At 36.8% G+C, this 19,367-nt stretch overlaps 1 long non-coding RNA gene across 1 annotated transcript in view; it reads right to left on the bottom strand.

Moving 5' to 3' along the window:
* The window catches only part of LOC106112838 (uncharacterized), a 37,292-nt gene extending 18,566 nt beyond the window's left edge, over positions 1-18,726 (bottom strand). The window contains exons 1-2 of the long non-coding RNA XR_001227395.2: positions 18,615-18,726; positions 16,660-16,750 (exon numbers count right to left, since the gene is read on the bottom strand). This is a non-coding gene — a long non-coding RNA (uncharacterized LOC106112838). The remainder of the gene's footprint in view (positions 1-16,659; positions 16,751-18,614) is intronic.
* Between the last annotated feature and the right edge of the window lie 641 nt (positions 18,727-19,367).

Genomic DNA, 19,367 nt, shown 5'->3' with positions numbered 1-19,367 from the left:
ATCCCATCTGGTCCTGAAGTTTCTTAGCATAGTTGTATTTCTGCTTAGTTATTTGTGGTGTTTATGTAAATCCTTCTTTTCTTCATATAGCTCTATCTCTAAGTTCTTGTGTGTTGCACACTGTCCAAAGGCTATGAATAAAAGTGGCCATAATTTACATTTAAGTCCTCTGAGCTCATGCATAGATCTTTGGTGTGGTCTTCAATGGGACAAATGGAAGCCTAATTAATAGGAATGTAACCTAAACCTCCCGCGTTAGTGAGCCATTCTTTCTCCTCTTCTGTTAGCATCATATTCAATACTGAAGATGCAGATAGTAAGTTAGCTGCACCAAAATCAATAGGAGCTTGCTGACATGAATGAGCAAAGCATCAAACCTACAATGACTATAGCTGAAGTCCTAAAAAAAAACCCTTTAACCTTTATTACAGAAGCTCTATTTTATAATATGTATTGAAAGAAAATCTTCTGTAGGCCTCCAGACAAACAGGAAATGGGACAATTAAAGACAATTTACAAAGGGGGAGTAAGAGAACAATATTTTATAGACTTATTAGCAATGGTTTAGATCAAAGCATAAAAAAAAAAAGTCAAGCACAGGAATGTGCCTAAAATGCTGTCTTCTTCCAAGACTTTAGTAGGAGGTTACATTGTCTGAGAGACAACTACAGGTAGGACATTGCAGCGCAAACAAACTAGTAGGCTACAACAAGGCTTTACCATTGGTCAGATTCTACTGTCTGTGCTGTATCTCCTTCCAGAGGCCAGACCACACTACTCATACTCATACTCATTCCCATTCCCATCCCCCCCCCCCCCCCCCCCCCCCCCCCCATCCTCGGGGCTATTTAACTACTTTGTGGAACGAGCTACAGCTGCACATCATCCATGTCAATCAACCCACTGCCTCCAAGGCAAGGCCACAGCTGCATGTTATCAATGCTGATCAGCCCACTGCCTTCATTCCTCTACAGTAGGAAATTTATCCTGAAGGTAGAGATATAAAGCCTGCTGTAGTGGTACTCTATTTTACACAATGGCCTAGTGTACCTAGAAACAGAAAATCCAGGTTTGGCTCCCATTCCAGCAGAAGGGACTTCAAAACAAAAAAGCCCTGCTTTCTTAATAAAAACCCTAATAAACTGATTAGCAAAGAAGGACTTCCAGAGTTAAGCAATGTAAGCAAAGGGATTTGGAATCTCAGTTTTGGATTTATATATTTATTTTCTACTTCAGCACCAATTTAGGTAACAAATTCCTTCACTGACTCAATCCTTTAAGGCTTAATTTCATATACTTGTACAAAGTATGCCAAAACTGCTACTTAGCATATTTTGTCCTGAGGTAATATTAACTCCCTTTTTTATACCTGAACATGTTTTATTTTACCTGAAGCTGCGGAAGAGTAGGATTATTCCAGTAGGAGATCATAATGCTTGGCAATATCTCAGGTTCTGAGATCTGATTTATATTAGGTTTTATCTGGTGCCCACCTTCAGAAGGATATTTCTACAGCTTTACTGGTTTTTAATATCTGCCAACGAGCAAATGACAGATGCATCTTCTGTGCACTCAGCCATCAATCAGGAGTATAGTGTTGTTGGAGCTGCAATAGTCTGGGAATATAAGTGAGGTAAGTTTCCAGAGGGAGATAATATCTTTAATAGAATGATGGGGAAATAGATTCCAGGAGGGGGAAGCCATACAATGCTTTCGTCTCAGAGTAACTAACTGCCTGTTTTTGCATCTTTCTAACAAGGCCAAGGATTTTTTTTCATCACTTCTCTTGCTGCCATTCTCCTCCAATAACGATCCTGTTTTCTAAAATTGTCTGGTTACTTAACCAAATGCAATTGGAAGTGTTTGTTCCAATGTACTTTGGTTGGAATTGTTTGAGTCTATTTCAGTCCTCTGCTAAGAGTTTGTTCCTTTTCTCCAACTGTACCAGCTGGCGCAATAAATTATACTAGTTCTCCCTAGAAAATCAAAATTGTGACTGCTTATTAGCCAAACACAATTCTAAGTGAATGCTAGTCTCTTTGCGTGGAGGAATTCATATCTCACTTGTACTTTTTACTGTACTGAGGCTAAGGCATTTTGTAAGCTTACCTTTATGCAAAAGAATTAGTCAAACTGGAGATTCTATTTATTTTCTCAGTATTAGGTCTTGTAAGCTACAGAAACTTCACCTACCTTACATTATACTTAGATAGTTCATGACATAACTAACAAGAATGGGATAGCAGTGTACACAAGGCATAGCTGTTTAGTATGCAAAATTATTATCCACCCTTCAATAAACTTGTTAATATGTAACATATCAACAGTTATGCAGATGAGGTAGTGCACTTTGAGACATTCCTGTTCACTCTTTTGTGATCTGTGATGGATTTTCATTATAAGAACAGTTTATAAAATTTAGTGAAAAACATATTAATATATTGGTATAATTGAACTTACATGTTATTAACACAAAGGAAGATTTGTAAGTCATTACATGGCCTGTGCACACCTTAGAAGAATCATGGCTGTTTTAAGAAAGCTATTAATTGTTCTAACATATTTTTTAATTCAAACATAAAAGAGCATTTACTGGGGTACTGACGCTGATGACTTTGAAATACCTTCTAATCCAAACAGCTATGTGCAAAGATACTTAGTGTTTGTAATATCAGTTACTAAACATACTGTATGTTGCTTAGAATTACTCAGAAGAAAGTATTCTATTAGAAGTATAATTTTTAGTATAGCTCACCAGGGGAATTATGAACTGGAACAGAAGCCAGTGCTTCCCAGGACTGATACGTAGTGATAGAGAAGCCTGTGAACAGCCTCAGTGGTCTTAGTATGAAACAGTGCTTTCAGATGTGACAAATTATAGTCACGTGTTCTCCAGAACTGAGTATAGGGTGTAAATGGAAAGACCACGACCTGCACTTATAGTGGCATACAAATGAGATTAAAGAAGGAAGGACCCATGATAACCTTTTATTACTGTTTGCAGCTTAGTTGTGTCACAGTGCAGCAGGGAGAATAGCTTCCACAGAGTTTCTACTTGCACTGCTGAAGTAAAGAGGGGCAAGGAGTCATCAGACCTTTCTGCTCCCATCCTCTTACACTGACGCAGTTGAGAAACACATGACTTTCAAAGACAAAGAGGACTCAGGCATAGAAGTAGTTTGCAAATACCCTTCACTCAAGGAAGATCATGAGACTGCAAATATTTAAAAATTACATTACATTAGAAAGGTATTTCAAAGGTAGTTTAATAGCAGCTTTATAAGCAGTTAAAACAGCAAGGTTATCAAAAAAGGGATTGGTTATATTTCTAATGAAGCTATTTCAGGGAATGGCTGAAAGTTATTTTTGAAACACCATGCTTATTCACTAAAACAGTATTGTTTTGTCAGGCAGTAACCCAGCTCCTTGGTGAATAAACTTGGAGACAATTACCTTATTGTGAAAGGAGTATTGCTTAATGGGAAAATACTGTGATGCTGTTTATATAACAGGACAGCAAATATTTGTGTTGCTAACTTTTCCTGCTGCTTGAAGAAGCACTGTAAAGATCTAGTTGGAAGTCAAAAAGTCTTTGCCATTATAACAACAGAGCTGAGAAACCATCTGGGAGGAACCCAGCATAATCTAGGCTGGGGCTGCTAAGCATGTATTCTGGAGTTTTGCTTGTGCACAGTGTGGAGGGTTTGAAAACACTACAAGATAAAATAACACAATACTTTAGAGCTGGGCTTTGTATAAGTGCACCTAAATGCTCATACAGAAAGAAAATTCATTCTGTTTGTTTAGAGACTGTTATTCAACACCCTCTGGAGTACAAATTAAACCATGTTGTGAGTTGATTTCCATGTTCTTTCTGTTCTGTAAGGCCCCAAGGCCCAAAATGCCCCAACCACCATCGTTCTGAAAATTCCTATGAGCAATTGTACAAGCAACAATTTATTTGAACGTTTTAGAAAAAAAGTAAACTAAAATATTAGCAAAACCACCATATAATGGTTTGAAGTAACAATTACCACATATTTAGAAGCACAGAGATATCAGTCTCAGTGGTAAGATATCCCAACTACTCTGACAAACATAGCCACTGTTACAATTAAATATTCTTTCAGACAGTGTGGCACAGATTCTCACCCAGTTTTGCACTGGTCCAGAACTTCTGACATCTTTTAGTACTGCCAGGCATAGATTTCAGCCTTATACAGATCTAGAGCAATCTTCTCACTCTGTGCCTGTCTAGTTGTGTAGCTTGCTTTGTACAGCCTGCTTTTTGCAAGTGCCATCTCATTGTTGTTCTGTAAGGCTTGGCTCTATGTTCAGAGCAAATATTCCTGGTTGCATTTAGACTTATAAATAAGGATAAGCACATTCGACAAGATGCAAGTCCCCGTACAGATCACAAACAAATTGAAGTGCAGCATGGCTTCTGTGTGGTCTATGCAGATTACTTTGGGAAGTAGAGCATTCGGGGTGACAGGTGTGTTCTGGGTTTCACCTCGTTAGAGCTGTAGATCATATCCCTTACCCTTTATGCTTTCAAATCACCATTTGCAAGGTGTGGTTTTCCCTTATACTTTTTTGGATTTTGGAGTATCATCCTTGCTTCTGTAAAGCAGACAACCTCTCTTCTCTTTTAAAATTTTTTCTTCAAATTTTGTTCAGTCAGCCTCAGAGTGTTGATCTCTATGCCCTTGCTTCTTCAATCTTATTGCACTCCCAGGACTAGTGCTCTTCCCGTAACTTTGTAGAAAGGGGTTAAATGCTGTTTTACATGCCAGGTTGCAAGTTCATGCTTTCTAATCTACTGCTGAAAAGTATTGTGTCCCTATTTGACAGTAGATGTCCTGTCAGAATCCTGTGACAGCCAATAATAGGCTGAGAAATGTGGCTTCCCAGGAAAACAAAAACAAAGCAAAAAGAAGTTTTGTCACAGTAGTTATTGGGTTCACCATAGAGGAAATTGGGTGAAACTAAAGGGCTAGTGCATCCAGGAGAGATCGGTTTAGGCTGCTTATTTTAATTGATCTTTCTTTTACCTTTTTTTGTTGTACTCTGCAGTATTATTATGAATTGCATAATATCTGCAACGTCTAGTAGTATTCAAGTGAGTGATTTTTCTTTATTATCTAAGACGAGTTCCTAGGACTCATCATTATAGAGAATAATTGACTTTGGCACTCCATACATGCTGCACAAAAACATATGGCATAGAAGAATTAGGAACTGTAAAAAATGAGGTGGCTGACTTCTTTTCTGGAAAATTCCCTTGTAACACCCTGTGTGTATGAAGACTGCAAATAGTCCCTCCTTTCTCAGGGCATGACATGAACAAGAGTTGGAGATCTTTATCGTCTCTGTTGAACTTGTCCTCCTGTGCTGTCAAGAGGGTTATAATACCGATATGTGCAGCTTGGGGCATAACACAAAGCAAAGTGGATTATACTTTATAAAAGGTTTCTGCTATATCAGAAACTCCCTTGTATGCTGAAAGATTCAAGGTAAAAGAACATGCTTCCTTCAGCATTGTCCCTTGCCATAACAATCTATTTCTCTTGAATTAATGCATTTATTAATCCGTTCTGGGCAGTGTTTAAGTCCTGCCATGCATTTACACCTATTTCTAATCCCTTCTGTAAATACCACTTTTCAGACTGGTGCAGATGTCTTGATTTTCATCACATAGTGGGCACAAGCTAGTGTCTATAGAATTGGTAAATGAACTAGATAAGGAGGAAAATGTTAACTAATGGAATCTCAGGTGACATATAGATAAGAGTCCATGGAATTACCAGCACAGTAACTAAAAAGGCCAAGAGCAACCTAAATCACAAGGATATCTTTTTGACTCCATTACTAAGGAAGAAAATATTTCCTAGGATAGCATGTAAAGCCAGCTTGAGATAGGAGAATACCAGTGCTAAAATTTATATTCAAAAGATATATTTGTTTACTAATATTTTGAAGATGAGATTGTACTCATAAATAAAGAACAGATAAATCTTTCCAGAATGAATGTGCTTTAGGGTTGATGAATTTGCAATAATTAATACCCACACACAGTGTAATAAAATGTTCATGAAGTTTATTATTTCCCCTTCTTATCAACTAATTAAAAACATCTTCAGGGTCGAATGTGTAATAAATGGGTTGGAGAGAAAGACAGAATGGATATAAACACATTTTCTTCCCTTGAATATCAAATGACTGTTGGCTCATGGAACATTAATTCATGCTACAGAAAAGAGCAGTAATAGTATAAAAAAGGCTATATATTATAAAAGGAACTCTAGGTATATTAGGCACTCTGTAAGCTAATTTTATATGTTGAGATATAATTAATATGCTGAATCATACTTCTAATGTAGAGTCCATGTGAAACTACAGGGTGTCATTGGCTAGCAAAGAAAAGTGAGAGCTTATTCTACTTCTTGTCAGCAAAGCTGAGACACTACAGCCGATTCTCTTTTCCATTTGTGTCAGAGGATAATGATGTCAGAGATCTCCTATCCATAGAGCTTTGATCATGTCTTTGGGAGGTACTTTCTATGGTGACCCTTGCCAAGTGAAATAACTATTGTCAGGGCAAGCTTTCCAGCGATGTTTAGTGTAAATAGAGAGAAATGTGCAAAATAGAACAGAAGCATGAAATCTGAATGAGTCACGATATATGTTAGTTCATCTTATCACTGTGAGGCAAAGTATGCATGTATATTCACCTGATGTTGTTTCCCTTTCTGAAACAAACCTCTTGTGAACTTTGGGAGCTGAATCTTGGTAAAGAATTAAAGGTCAGTTTATCTGTTAAGTTATACCAGTCTATGTCTGTCAGGGTGGGGTTGATACTACTAAAATACTACCAGGGGTGGGGCTGATACTAGCAAATTGCCTGTTTATACAGTATTATCATCCAAAAAGTTTGTAACTGTTTTGCTTATTTGTGAAAAAGATGTGGGTTTCTTGGTTAATTAACATATTTGTCAAAAATCATAGTGATGAAAGAAAAGGGTAACATAATATGACTATATATTGAAGTAATATTTTAAAAGTGAGATAATGCAGAAAAGAACATTTTCATCTAGTAACTAATAAGTTTAAGATACATAGAAAATAAATTTGTAAACAGATGAGATATACAGTTCATTTTGGGGAGTAACTCTTAGAAATACTCCCAAAATTATGTTTCTCTTTTGCCTAGCTTCTAAAGAACTGTAAGGCATGCTTTGATTTTAAAAAATAAAAACATTACCTTTACTCTTCAATGAATAAGTAAACTTGAGACATTTTGTAATAATTTTAGTGAGACTTGTGAGAAACAACCAGAACTGTTAGTAGACCCACATTTCATCGGAACTTGATGCTGAAGCTCTAAAAATTAGTTTCTATTTCCAGAACATCATAGAGGCTTTCCTTTTGCCTGTGTTAGTGAAAACATATTTCAAGCAGACGTCTTATGTACTTGTTATACAATCCATTTTGTATGTCCTATTTCTGTTGAAAATGTGGGAGGAGTAGTGGGTAGAACTGGAATATAGGACAGGAATACATACAGGAATATAAAGACAAGAACAAAGACAGGAATATATACAACCCACATAGTAAATCAGGAATTACTACCCCTAATTCCACCCTCCAAAGTAAGGCATGATCTCACATCCTTAAATGTTTGGGCTGTACTGGATTGTCACTGTTCATACTTTCCTTGCTAATAAAAACAGGCAGAGGGAGGATGTAATATAAGTTCTAAGGACAATAAATTATGCAGTTAGTAAATATAAAAGCATAGGCAATCCAAAAGACTTCTTGAACAGGTTAAATGTATGTGTTTTGATGAAGATAAACTTACACAGTAAGGATTTTGAGATTAGTACTTTGATTCTACTTTTTAATAATACAAAAAAAAATTTACCTATACTAGTCCACTAGTTACAAAAAGAATGTGAGTATAAAAAGGATTATAAGGCCAAAATATCATTCTGGAGAGATTACCATATTGCTGAAAAGGCCATGAGAAAAAAAAAAAAAGAAAAAAAGGAAGGATAAAAGGGGAAATGAATCAGAACTCAAAGGTAAAGTCTATAAGCTTGTTTCAGTTCTTAGATTTTTAAAGTCAGAAAGCAATGAATTATCTTCAAACAGTAGGGGAAGGCATTAAACAAGTTAAAAGATTTCAAGGAGAAGGAGATGTATTAGCATACAAGGAGGATATCAACTTTATAACAGCTTAACATAAAAAAATAGTGAGGAAGCAGGAATTAATGTGATTGAATACTAAAGGTCTCTCTTGAACGCTGGGTGAGTAGCACAATGTGAACCATTAGAAAATCAGTACTTAATAAGTTACCTTACAAAAAAGCTCAAGAGAGTAAAGTTGTTCAACTAGCATAGAAATGAATATTTGCTGAGTGATGGTAACTGTCACTGATGACCACTGTATCCTTTGCTGTGTGATAATGCTTCTGGTCACGTAATTACATTTACATTGTTAAATCTTCTGTTCAGCCTAGGGGAAAACTACATTTGAGGCCACTAGAGTTTTGCTTCAGAAAGGACTGTGGAATAAATCCTGACAAAACCTATGCAAATATATGAATAAGGTAAATTGCTGTATATCAGGGCTGACAATTGCTCATTATTGATTACAATGCAAGACATGTATGTTACAAAGGACTTGTACTCTTTTAAAAGGGGTGATAAAACATCCTTCCTTTAGGTATCTGGAAATATAAGCCCTAGAAAGGTTTTCAGAACAAGTAGCAGGTGAACAGGTACTTAGTCAAAAAGAAACACTGCATGAATAAAAATTACTGGTGGTTATTTAGACATCTGTGTCAGGAAACAGCTTCACCTACTTGGTGGCAATTTTTAGAATTTGTGTTCTGAGCATTAATCTGTACAGCCCTTCTATAAAAATACAGAACAGATTCCAGTCTATGAAAGTTTCAGAAATTGTTCTGCCATGAAAGCACTTGAATAATGGCTTGAAACATTCCAAATTATTTTCCTTCTCAGACCCATGGGATCAAATTCACATCCTCCAGGTCCCAACAACCTAATTACCTGATTAGCTTCTAGGAGGACTGTTCTCCTATATTGATAAAGGTGTGGCATGACCAATAGAAAATATTGTTCTCAGCTGACCATTGAGGAGCTTACCCCCTTGAGAACATCTGTCCTGGAGTTTATCCAAGGCTTTTATAATTACTTGTGTATTTTTAATCCATTTAAAAAAAAAATAAATAGAGAGTATAATTTATTAGACAAACTGGTATGGGCAGACTTGAGGGACACATGAAATTCTACAGATCAGAATCAAGATCAGCAAAGCTCCCAGTGTTACCTAACACATTTCAAGTTTCAGCTCACACCTTTAAAGTATCCAACTACAGCAATATATGTCACATATTGCAGAGGTGTGATGATTCCGCAACACGACATGCAACAGAAGACCAGTTGTTGGTTTTTTTACTGCCATCCTGGGTTAATGGTCGGACTTGCAGGTCTTTTCCAACCTAAACGAGTCTGTGAGTCTATATGCACTTAGCATTATTGGCAATCTCAGAGGATACTGCAAAGCCTTTTTAAATATTTCTATGTACTGTCTAGAAAGTCCATCTCTAAAATGCTGCACATGCAGCCAGAATCATTGTGTCTGTTGTCTTTAATAATAATACATTGTCAAGAGGTTTTTATTATACAGCTCATATAGTGACAGCTGTTTTCAGTGATGAGAAAAAAGCTTTTTCTCCCCTTTAACTCTTACTGCTCTGATTTCCTCATTTTAATGACTCATCCATCCTGTAACTTCCTGGAACAACAAAATGAGTAAATAAGGTTCCCACGCTTGCCATCTGCTAGGTCAGGAATAAATAAAAAAACTCTACTCATTTGTCTTGTTTGATGAGCCACTTGTTTGAGTTGAAGGTATTGAACAGCACTGAACAGAACATAAAAGAGATTCCTTCATGACATGCTTTTGACGAGAACACTAATGAAAAGGATATATGCTTTTTTTTAAACTGACACCAAGCATGGCTTTGACAGAAAATGAACTAGAGGTGGTTTTTTTGTATTTCAATTCAAATGTATCTAGAGGACTATGCATATAGAAACTAAAACTTGCTTGCTCCATATATAGTTCTACTTACATATTTTACAGAATTCTGTTTTATAGAATTATAAAATATGTCATCTTCATATCTAACTGTAAGTTTGCCTGTTTCAACTTCTGTCTCCCGAGTCTCATTGTATCATCATGCATCTCTGAGAAATGTCTGGATCTGCCTTTTCCAAATTTTTTGATCAAGGTAGTACATGGACCAAGGTCTACTTTGAACTTTCCCTTCTCTGGACTGAACAGACCAAGTTTCCTCAACTTCTTTTCATGTTATGTACTCCAGACCCTGACCATCTTGGTGGTCTTGCTTCAGCATGTTAATATCTTTCTTATACTGGGAAGTTCAAAACTGGACATAACATTCCAGCTGCAATCTCACAAGTGCCAAAAATGGAAAGGATGACTTTCCTGGACACACTGGCAATGTTTCTACTAATAAATTCCACAACACAGTCACAATCTTTTCTGAAACATAAATTTATTTTTTTAAAAAATTAATATCAAACAAAAATGAAATAATGTAAATTGCTAACTGGCTGCTCTTGAGATCAATTAATGCGGCACCTTTCTGAAACTATCCAGATAAGGTCTAGATCCACAAAATATGGTCTTCTAAGTTTGCAATTTAAATTAACAAAACCTTTAGTCTATGCCTGGGTCTACAAAAATTCTAACATTGAAAGTCTTGTGTATGCTTAAAATAATCTCTTTTTCAGGAATAGTATGCTCTAGAGTATGCCAAGCATAGAACACTGATCCCTTCCAGCTTCTGTGCACAGGGGCACTTCCTACTCTCTCTAAATAGTATTTGTGCTGATGTACCTGGTATTGTATTAGGCAAATAAAATACAAAAGTTTTGTTTGGGTTTTTTTTTTGTGCCAAATAAAAGTTCTTAATTTTTTTACTGGTAAAAGGAATAATGAAATATTTCATTGTAGCTAACTTGCATTTGCATTCCCTTACTACTTCTCTGACTGATGCAATTCCAGGCTTTCCTGTTCCACTGCTGATAACAATTACTAGGTAGTTCTTCACTCTTTCTTGTAATAATTGTCTGAAATTGTCTTAACAGTCTAAATAGACTATGAAATTTACTGAAAAATTACTACCATTTTAAAGTCTGAATGTGCTGGCCTAAAAATCTGCCTATACACAGAACAGCTATTTTATTTTAGCCATTCTTTTGCCAAAACAAATAAAAAAAAAACCAAACAAACCTTTTCCAGTAGGATTTGCTTGTCCTTACCTCAGACACACTATTTTCTTTAATTAGTGGTATGCCTATTACCCCATTAGGCTAATCAGGCAATGCAAAATTATTCCTTTAGGTCTAAGACAGATCTCTGCTTCCTCCCAATTTAAAATTATTATTAGCCAATCAATTTTTCTTTCAACTTTTAATTTTTTTTTCTGTAAGATTTTTTAATTTTGGAGGGGAGGAGTGAATTCTCATTTTTCATCAGTTCTGTTTTGTCACGTGGGAATCATCATTGGGCACTTTAAAACCAAGTGGAAAACTAGTTGCAGGACTGGAGCCTTCAGCTTTTTCACCGTGAGTCACTCTTTTTAGGCCCAGTGAGTAACTCATTATGTATAATTATTAATGTCTATGTCAATATTGGAGCTAGGGTTATGGCTACATGCACAAGTTACAGTATGATGAACTAGAATGCAGAGTAATAATGCATATTCATTCCATTGAAATATTTGTTCACAGGTATAAATGTGTTTGCCACAGCTGCCATTGGGATATAAACTATCATTTAGCACAGGCTAGAAACATGAAATGGTTAGTATTGATATAACAATACATACTGAAGAATCAGCCTTAGGGTTCACTATTGAAAATGTGTGATATTCAACAACACTCATGTCAGCAGCACTTAAAAGTATTACAAAAGCATTCAAAGAGTTTTTTTGATAAAAAAATGCAGAATTATCAGTAAAATGTGTATGTATATTTGAGAGGGCTTTTTCATAGAAATGATTTCTGAAGTTACAACCCAAATAATGAAAAGATAATTTTTTAGCTCTTTTTGAAAGCTGAAGAATTCTATATTTCCAGAAATGCTCTTTCAAATTCAAAAAGTGGCCAAAACCTACATGTTCAACAAAGTTTCCCCTTACAGTAAAACAAAGCTTTCTGACACAGACTGTACCCGAACAAAAGATTATTTAATCTCTGCAAGTTTCTCAAGGGGAAAAAGATAGTTTCAGCAGTGATTCTGCTCAAGCTGGTGTTTGAAGAAACTTCAGCTTTAGAAAGGTTAAAAAAACCCCAAAAACAAACAAAAAAAACCCCCCAAAATATGCAGAATTTTCTAGATGGAAAGAGTCCCTGACTATTCAGGTTTAATACAGTGGGAATATAGATGACACTAAAGACGACAGCTAGGAAGGCATACCAAAATTTGTCTCCTTGATAAAACTGGCAACACAAACCAATAAAAATTTGGCTCTCTTGACAAGTTGCTACTATACATACAACGTATATAAGAGCACAGAAGGTAGTGCTGTGTCACATCGCAGGTCCAGCTAGTTCAGTATCCTGTCCCTGATGTGACTGAAAGTGGGTCTATAGAAAGGAGGAAGGATGTACAAAACATCCCCAAGGTTCTCTTCTAGCTGCCAGTTGTTTGAGGTCCAGGAAACACCTGAGACTCAGGCATACTTTAAGTTCAGAAAACCTCAGTCACTTCCTTCTCTATGGACATGTCTAGTCTGTCTAATTTTTAGAATCCACAGCAGGCACTTCCAATGAAGTCTTCTGAAGCAAGAACATAGTGTGTGATGTTGCCACATATTCTAAAGTGAGCAATATTGCCTTTAGGTGACAATGGATAAGATAATGTGTACATGTAATTGTTCCCAGCAAAAAAAGAAGTGCCCACTACCAAAAAAGCACACACTACTTTTGTATTATTTTATTTATCATCATAATTTGGAAATTTAACGTATTTCCATTTTAATAATTGTAAGCCTGTAAACAAACATTTAAGTGAACGTAGAATACTGCATTTACAGAAGCTTATGCTTATATTTATTAATGGTAGTTTCCATTCAGCTCAGAGTTCCATGTGTAAATTACTTCAGTATGAAACATTTAAGGGTCCCTTATTTTTTTTTCATAGTAAGCAATAAAAGTTTTGCTTGCACCCTGTAATCTGATGTTATAATTTTCTTTTCCCCTATCATTTTTATTAGGTACTGTGTCATTGACTTGTTATCAGTCTCTAAGCTAAATTGAAGCAAAAGATTTGCCTTCAGTGTGTAACACCAAGTCTGTAACAGCATATTTGTCTTTATGGGTAAAAAAAACCCTTTTTGCTATTCATTTTAAGTTTTTGTGTAAAGTCTAAATTAAATCTCTTTTGTGCTCTAATTTTTCTACACTCCCTAATCTTTAACATAGCAAATATACCTGTTAAGCAATTATTTACATCCTTCTTGATTTCTTTTCTAACTTTATATATCCTGTCTATGGAAGGGACTTACAGATCCAAGGAAATCCTTCCTGACCATTTTCCGCCTTCTTATCAGGAATTAAATTTCCAGATAGTGTTTGTACTTTTGAATAAAATTAATTCATACCTTCTCTGCATTCTGTCTTTAATTCAAGTGTTGTTGGCCCCAATTTTTTTTGGTTTCTCAAAGTCAGCTTCTCCAAAATGCCAGTTTTTGTTACTGATCTGTATTTTATTATTCCTGCAATTTAGCAGGATCTGAGTCTGTTCAAGACTTCATGGTCCAACATTATCTTCTACTATGTGCATTTTTGCCATATTCTCACTATTTCCATTTGACAAGTTGCTAATTTTAGATGTACCATGTCTATCATGTTTTAGGACATCCAATGCATCTCAAGAACAGTATTTATAGTTTATGTCTAGTAAATAAAATGTGCACTAAATATGCAAAGTATGTGATGAATGGCAACTCAACTACTTTATCAACAATTTTTTCGGTATATTTGCAGGCTAATTTATCTGATTTAAAATAGTTCTATGTTAAATTGCACGAGGGTGGTGGTGGGACTGACACACTTATTTGATACTTTTCAAAGAACCATGCTATGTTATACAGAAACCAGATACGATTCTTTCCAGTAGTTAACTTGACACCTGACATCACAAATTACCTTATGAAGACAGAGTGGATTCTCCACGTCAATTTATTTGTAGCATCAGACTTCAATGTTTTTTAACATTCCCCAAATGCTAAGTCCTAACTCATTCCCAGTTACATTACTCTGTCAGTATTAAAGACCCTACAGTATCTATGTAAACGTCTTGCTAAGGTGCAATCTCTTTCTTTGATATTTTTTTTAAAGACAGACTGTAGACACCTATCATCAGGCAAAGATTTTAAGCTATCAGTAAGACACACGTCAGAAATCTGAGTATGTGATAAGTCTGAGCAAGGCACATACACGATAATTCTGAATAATGCACCTAAATGCTACAGAAGGGCAGAATTTAAGACACATTACCACTGACTAGCTTTGACAGCTCTCCCCTATAGAATACTAGCTTGCATCCCTAGGAATAATAAATGCGTTATTGAAAGATTACATACAATCCTGAAAAGCTGAATCACTGGGGAGAGTTGAGGAATCGTAAGGCAAAGAAACTAATTCAGTTTTAGTGCCATGTTGTAACCTAAAGGAGCTGATGAGACATAGAAATGTACAAAAGAGGCAGTAGTGAATATGAATGGAGTAATTTTACCTCTTTATCAAGGCTGGAGTGAACAATATTAGGATAGCCACCTGAACAAATACAAGGAGGGAAACTACTAGCTGGATATTAATTTTACAGAAAAGAATATTCACAGTAGGTTCTGAAGCTAAGCTGAAAATGAGTGAAGTGCTGTTATAAAAATCAAATATGTTACTATATGGGATAACAAGACTGTGAAGTAATCCTTATGTTCTGTTCAGCATTAGGAAGGTCTTATATGGAGTATTGTGCCCCATTTTAGTTAGAAGATTTACTTTCCAGTGGCAAAGATAGGTAAACATTGGAATAGATTACCTAGAGAGGTTATAGACTCTCAATTGTGGATTTTTTTAAGAACAAGTTAGATAAACCTGGATTAAGAATGTGTACAGCTGATCCTGCCCTGGAATAGTGGATGAACTGGATGACTTTGGTACCTTCCCAGCCCCATTTCGTATGAATTCTATGAATTTTACAATTATGTGAATAAAACACAGTTCTGATGGGATGTTGAAATATAGGAGAAAGTACAGAAGAGCCGAAAAATGTATGTTGAAAAAATCATGTTTTAGTAAGACGTTTAAAAGAGCTTAGGCTACTTTTCCAAAGACATTGAAAAGTATCTTGATTAATCTGTTGAAGATGAAAAGTACTTTTAGAAAAAATGCTAATTCTGAAACCATCCTTAGGCAGGTAGAGAAACATAACAAAAAATCACTGGCTAGAAATTAGACAAGACTGGAAATAATAACAAGGTGTTAACAAGATGTCAACTACTGAGTCAAAAGCCCTAACCAGGATTTGGGGCAGAGACTTTTCTGAAAGATGTGATTTGTGGAAGGTTCACTTCAGCAAAGGCACAATATGTAAGTACAGGAAATACATAAAGTATGCTGGAGGTAAGATTAGATTAGATTAGATTGTCTAGTGGTCCCTTCCAGCTTTATATGATAATTAACCTTTGCAATGCTTCTCCTCTGAAATGCTTTGGTGTATTCAAGGTTTGATTTTCAATTTTCTGAAAAGTCTTTTAAGACTATAGCAATATATTTAGCTTTCTAGTAAGAAAAGAAGAAAAAACAAAGGTTGAAAATTCTTTTTGCTAGAAGTATAACACAGTCTGATAGTTTCTGTTTTAAAATGATGCAATATCTCAATCCTAATTCACAGAGCAGTGTATGGAACAATTCCTCTTGTTTTGGAAGAAAAAAAAGTCCATACACTTGCAAGGCAAAATATGTAAGCTCCTTTGAAATTGGCAATATGTAACAGATTGTATTTGAATTTTTTTTTTTTTTTTTTGGTCTCACAGGGAAGATGGAATTGGGCTTAGAGAGAGAAAAATGAGTCAGCAAAACCCCTATTATTGGCATTGGTTTCACTGGCATTGCAACTTTTCAGTGTCAGGATCAGGTCCCTACATTTTATGTTCTTCCTGGAAATATCCCTGTAAATCTAATTAGTCTTTAACTTGGGAATGACAGCAGGGGAGCTATTCTTTCTGAAAAACAGAAAACAAGCTTGCATCTGTTTTGTTCTCCAAACTAGAACAGCTCTGTGCTTAACAGGAATAAACCATCTATTGATGATGAATTTCATGCCCTTAAAAAAAAAACAACAAAAAACACTGCCAAAAAAACCCCAACAAAACCCTTGCTGTTTCAGTGTATCACAAGTGAGATATCTTGACTTGCCTAGAAGAAACCAGAATTTTTTAGCAACAGAAGTTCCAGATTGGGATGGTTAATCAACATGCTATATTTTCCAGTTCTTTTGTCATAAGTTATATCCATATGCAGTTTTCTCACCTTTTGCATGTTAGGCATAGTCCACATTTTTCTTTGCCATTTGTCCATGTGGGCACAATTGGATGCACATTCTTTCAAACCAGATATTCTACTGTAGTATAGAGTAGGGAGAGGGATGATTTTAAAACAAGTTTGTCACAAAAAAATCATTAATATATTCATAAAGTCAATACTCCTATGTACTCTGACCTTCAGAAAATTCCGAATAGTGTAGGTTAAGAATTCCGTGGACACTTATGGAAAAAATGTAATTGTGATTCCAACCTTGTTAAATAATACAAGAGAAATAGAGACATCAGGCAGAGGAGAAACAGTCCTTATGAACTGAAAGAAAATACAGATACATGCAACATTTGATAGAGAGGAGATGGTATGAATGTTTATGGAAGAAAATGACAGCTGTTGCCATTCCATATGGAAAATAGACATGTAAGAAAATGGGCAGGATCTCAAGGGAATAATAATTAGATACTTTTTGGCTTTGCAGTTTTTGACAAGTAAAGGCCAATATTTACCTATTTATAAAAACCCATTGCTACTTTCACAGATTAATACATTTAAGTCTCAGCCCTAAATAATCTGCGCAGTTTATATCTTTCTGTACTGTATATTATTTTTTGTTCCAATGATAATTTCACTGTTTCTGTAGCTCTGCAGAAAACATCACTCCATAAATCTTCCATGACAGATTATTTACATGGCTATTTCTTAAAAAGCATGTCATACTGAAGCCTGATGAAATTCCATACACATATTTGACTCAGAAGCCTCTCTCCATTAACAGGAAGCAATTGTTTCTGCTAGTTTAGAAGAAATATAACCACTGTAAGCACAGAATAAATATTTTATTTTTTTCAGTAAAGCCTGCTGTACTTTCTTCAGTCAAGAGAAAGATCCAAGACCGTGAGTGACCAATAAACCCCTGCAATGGAACAGTGCTTTGAGGAGATGGGCAAGGGAGATGAGCCCATGTAGTTCAGGGAATAATGCAGGCTGTGACTGCCCACAGCTGTTGCAAAGAGGCCAACTGTATCTCGACACAAACAGGTGTCCTTTTTGGTGACCTTTGCTTTCCCTAAGCAGCCATCAGCAGTTCAGTGGATCTACAGCTGGTGCAAAAGTTTCCCCTGAGTTCATTAAAGGAGTGTGAATATCTCCCCGAGTTAGCCAGACCAGTATCGGGGAGTGGGTACATGGCTTTGCTTAACATAGAGCCATAAAACCCTAAAAACTAGCAAAAGTATTTTGAAGACAGCAAGTCTGAGCTGGCTTCAGTCCACATATCCCTTCCTGGCAAAGGGATGTTTCCTATGTTTATGTTCCTATGTTTCCTATAACATGAAACTCAAATCACGGGTTACAACAATTTAAAGGTATATCCATTACAATCTCCAACTCTGGTCCCTTCAGACCAGCCTGTAGGGTTTAACATCGCAATGAACTCCACCCCTTGCCCCTGCTCTGGCTTGGGCTTATCTGCAGCCTGCTCCAAGTAGAGCCTCAGCTATGAGCCACAGTCTCTCCAGGGGTGTACCTGCTGCGGCATAGACTCATCCACAGCCACAGTCACTTCGAGGTGCACCTGCTTTAACATGGCCTTATCCATGGGCCATGACCATAGACCTGCTCCAACGTGGCCTTACTCACAGCCACAGTCCCTTCAGAAGTAAATCAGCTCCAGCATGGCCTTATCCTTGGCCACAATCCCTCCCGGGCTGTACCTGCTCTGTTATGGGCTTATCCATGACCACATGCTTTGAGGTGCTCCAGCATGACCTCATGCACAGCCACCAATGCTTCAGGGTGTACCTGCTGTAGCACAGACTTATCCACAACCACAGATGCTTTGAGGTGTACCTTGTCCAACATGGACTTGCCCTTGGGCCACAATTCCTTCAGAGGCGTACCTGCTGTAGCAAAGACACAACCATGACCACAGACACTCTGAGATATACCTGCTCAGGCATGGACTTAGTCACAGCTGCAGGGGCTTTGGGTGTCCTGCTCCCACATGGACTCATCCACAGGTCACACAGTCCCTTTGACTCAAGTTCACACTGGAGTTCCAGCCTGCCCAGTACAGCAGCACAGAAACAGCAGCAACACCCTGGCCATCTGCCAGCCCCAGCATATCACCATGGTTATCAGAATGTTCCCAGGCACAGCACAGTGAGATGATAAGCAGTACAGCAAGTAGAGAAAGCAAGAAGATACACTAACGAGCACTAGACTCTGTTAATATACAGTAAGGCAAGCCAGCCTCATGGCAAGCACAGAAACCTGCCCCTTAATAGCTAAACAGCAATAAATCTGTTATAAATCTGAACTAGCATATTCCAAAAAAATCTGTTATTTTGAACCCTTCAAGCCCCACGCTGGTTGCCAAAAAGGACTGTCATGGTTTAACCCCAGCCAGCAACCAAGCACCACACAGCTGCTTGCTCACTCCCCCTCACCCAGAGGGATAGGGAGGAGAATCAGAAGGGAATGTAAAACTCAAGGGTTGAGATAAGAACAATTTAATAGGTAAAGCAAAAGCTGCACACACAATCAAAGCAAACCAAGGAATTAATTCCTGCACCCAAGTGCAGGACCCAGGACTTATCTTTGTTGAACTTCCTACAATTGGCCTCAGCCCATGGGTCCAGCCTGTCCAGATCCCTCTGCAGAGCTTTCCTACCCTCAAGCAGATCAACACTCCCCCCCGC

This window comes from Falco peregrinus, chromosome 2, assembly GCF_023634155.1.
Source record: "Falco peregrinus isolate bFalPer1 chromosome 2, bFalPer1.pri, whole genome shotgun sequence".
Lineage (NCBI taxonomy): Eukaryota > Metazoa > Chordata > Aves > Falconiformes > Falconidae > Falco > Falco peregrinus.
The sequence above is the reverse complement of the archived record's forward strand: the minus strand, read 5'-3'. Positions and strand labels throughout refer to the sequence as shown.